Source organism: Onychomys torridus, chromosome 8, assembly GCF_903995425.1.
Source record: "Onychomys torridus chromosome 8, mOncTor1.1, whole genome shotgun sequence".
NCBI lineage: Eukaryota > Metazoa > Chordata > Mammalia > Rodentia > Cricetidae > Onychomys > Onychomys torridus.
The window spans coordinates 32,130,609-32,134,611 of NC_050450.1; positions in this window are offsets into that span (position 1 = coordinate 32,130,609).

The window sequence follows — 4,003 nt, forward strand, 5'->3', positions numbered from 1 at the left end:
GGCGTCGTCGTTGGCAAAGCACTCTGGGAAATGTAGTGGCCAACCCGAAGAGTGAGAGGAAGTAGGTCTGTGACGTCACGGTACGGCTCAGTACTGTGAACCACAGCGGCCAATCCTGCGTTATATCAAAACCTATTCAGCACATCTTTATTTATTTATTTATTTATTTTTTTAAAAGTGAGTGCTTGTTTTAAAAAGTCACTCTGGCGTTCCTTGTGCTAAGAATGAGTAGAGGAATCCGAGAACAAACTTTATCCCCAAATAAACATTTCTCTGCAGTCGTTCCCAAGTGCCTTTCAAGAGGTCTGTTAGGAGAGCAACATTTTTTTTTCTTTACTAAGAAAATTTCTACTCACTCCACATATCACTCACAGATCCCCTCCTCCTCCCACTCCCCAGCTCTCTCTCCCAAGCCACCCAGCATCCCCACATCTCCCAAATCGAGGTCTCCCGTGGGGAGTCGGCAGAGCCCAGCACACTGAGCCTAGGCAGGTCCAAGCCCCTTCCCTCTGCACAGAGGCTGTGCAAGGCGTCACACCACAGGCACCGGATTCCAGAAGCCTGTCCGTAGACCAGGGACAGATCCCAATCCCCCTGCCTGGGTGGAGAGCAACATAACACTCAATATTACGTACGTTTTTCACTCATTTTCTCATGGTTGTACAGTGTTTTCCAGAGGCAGTCTTATGATATAGTGCTACAGAAGGCATGCAAAAACATAGGTGGAGTTAGGCTGCTAGGTAAGCCGCTCTTTTTGCGAGATAAGACTTTTAGACCTCCAACTGTCCTGTATTAAGCCAGGGATTTGTAAAAATTGAAACAATGCCACTTTTCTTGAGACAGGATAGCAAAGATGAAGAAAATTAAAGAGATGTGGGGAGAGAAAGGAGCCTCTCATCAAGTCTGGTTGAAGTCTCTCCTAGGCTGAGTCAAGAATTTCCACAAGGGGCTAGAAATGTGGCTCAGCGGTTAAAAGCAGTGGTTGCACTTCAGGAGCACCAGGGTTCAATTCCAAACACCTACGTGGCAGCTCACAACTGTCTGTAACTTCAGTTCCAGATTTGATACCTTCTTCTGGTCTCCATGGGCACCATGCACACACATGTTTGCACAGACACACATGAACACTCATACACACAAAATAATAATAAAGAATTTCCCCAGAGCTATACAAAATTTCACAGACAGAAACACTGTTCCTTTTATTTATTTATTTTTTAAAATGTAGATACTTTAAGGATTAAAAATGAAACAGGCTTAAGGTTTAATTATACTCAATGGTACATGAACCATATCTCTGGCTCTAACCTGTAGTTTTCTGACAAATGAGATTGTGAGGGGCTGATGAGATGATTCAGTGGGATAAGACACTTAGCAATAAGTTTGATGGCCAGAGTTTGATCCCCAGGACCCACATGGTAGAAGGAGAGAACCAACTCCTGAAAGCTGTCCTCTGATCCACACCAGTATGCCATGCATTCAAACTCCTGTACTCACCTCTCACTCTCTTTCTTACCTTTTCTAGCTCCCTCAAATACTAAATAAAATAAAAGTATGCTAGTCTAGTGGTGGGTTTTCCAGAGTTGTTTACATACTCTGGTGCACTTTGTATGATGTACTAATGTTACTAGCTTAGCTTAAATTTTTCTGAGTAAAGCGGGGCAGTGGTAACGCACATCTTTAATCCCAGCACTCGGGAGGCAGAGGCATGTGGATCTCTGTGAGTTCGAGGCCAGCCTGGGCTACAGAGTGAGTTCCAGGACAGGCTCCAAAGCTATACAGAGAAACCCTGTCTCTCAAAAAAATTTTGTTTTTCTGAGTAAATATTTACTATATGATAAAAAATTTAAAAAGTCACCACATAACTTTTATTTAGTCTTTCAAATTCTTTAAACAATGTAACTTTAAAATCCATCAAAACAGCTAGATGAGGTGGCTCATGGTATAATCCCTGTGTTTGGGAGGAAGATCACAGAAGTTCGAGGCCAGCCTGGGCTATGTAGTGAGTTTGAGGTCAGCCATAGCTACAGAGTGAATATCTGTCTGAAAAAAAAAAGTGCTAGCTGGCAAAAATGTATTTGTACATTAGCTATTGAGATATTTTGCTACATCTGCTGTAATCTCAGCTACTTCCTTGAAGGCAGAGACAGAAAGGTCAGAAGTTTCAGGTGAGCCTGCCTGGGCATCTTAGTGAGACCATGTGTGCACAAAACAAAACGTTAGAAGTGGACTGAACTGAATAGTACTTGCCAAGCATGCATGAGGTCCTAGGTTTAATTTCCGTCACTGAAAAGAGAGGGAGTGTGAGGGAGGAAGAGAGAGGGGAAGGGGGGAAGAAAGGAGGGGGAGAAAGAGAAAGTGTGATTTAGATGTTTAAGCAAGACTTCTTCAGAAGCCCAACTCAACAATATGGCACATGTGCCTGTCTTTTTTTAGGCACCCCACCTTTGGTTTCTTTCCTTTGAGACAGGTTCTCACTATGCAGCCCTTGCTGGCCTGGAACTTGCTGTGTAGACCAAGCTGATCTCAAACCCATGCAGGTCTGCTTGTCTCTGCCTTTAGAGTGCTTGGATTAAAGGCGTATGCCACCATGCCTGGTCCAGCCTTCCCTCTTAATGCCCATACTTAAAAACAAATTAATCCAGACGTGCTAACTCTTGCTGAGACCCCAGTATTTGCAGGACACTTGTCCTAAACTGGACACTGCTTGGACTACAGGTGAAACCATATCCAAAAACATTTTTTTTTTTTTTAAAAAGTGCCCATTATGTTTCATAGTGTCTCACTCTAAAATTCTCTTTTGAGGAACAAGATAAGAATTCAGCTTCCAGGGGCTGGAGAGATGCCTCAGTCTCAAAACAAAACAAAACAAAACAAAACAAAACAAAACGAAACAAAACATCAGGGGCCAGTGAGATGGCTCAGTGGGTGAAGGCCCTTGCTGCCACAGCTGACAACCTGGGTCCAACCCCCAGGATTCACACTGTAGGACAGAATCAACTCCCCCAAGTTGTCTTCTGGTTTCCATATACACATCAAAGCATGTGTTGTGCGAGTGTGCACATGCATGCATGCACGCGCGAATGCACGAGAACACACACACACACACACACACACACACACACACACACACCACCACCACCACCACCAGTACACTACCATACTAAATAAAAGTTAAAAAAAACCGCAGAACTCTAACCAATAAAACCAAACCTTGACACGAATCACATACAAATTTTAACCATTTTACTGCAAAAAAATTTTTACATAACTTCCTGTCCGTCTTGGCTAGAATAAAACCTGAAATTCCATACTGTGACTCCCTAGACCCCTGTGATTCGGCCTCCTCCTCCTCGGTCTCTGACCTGTGTTGGTGTCCCTTTCCTCTTAGTCACTCACTAGTCCTGACTACCTTTTCCCTTCTCCAGGCTTTTGTCACAGTTTCCTCTGTGGCACTGGTGACAGTGCTCCCTGTCTGGCTCACACCTTTTCTTCAGCTCTTCCCTTAAGGCCTCTTAAGTGTATTATTCCATCACATGGCCTCCTATATTTCTATCTCCATCTGAAAGAGTCTTGACTATTTACTTAGTTATTAGTATGCCTCCCTTCCCCAGGACGTCAAGATCCATGAGGACATGTCAGCTTCATTTCCTGAGCAGTATCCCGATTTCCAGATTTTCCTGGTATCCAGGACAAAATAGAAACTCAAATATGGCTTTTTAATTAAATTTTTTTTTTGGTACAGGGTTTCCTGTGTAGCCCTGGTTGTTCTGGAACTTACTCTGTAGACCAGGCTGGCCTTGAACCTGGAGATCCCTTGCCTCTGCCTCTCAAATGCTAGGATTAAAGGTGAGTGCTACCACACCTGACCAAATATGGATTTTTAACCTACTTCAGTCATTCATTAATTCACTTATCTAAGACAGGTTCTCATTTTTCCTAGTCTGACCTAGAACTCAAAGTCTAGCTGACCCTGAACTTCTGATCCTCTTGTCTCAGCCTC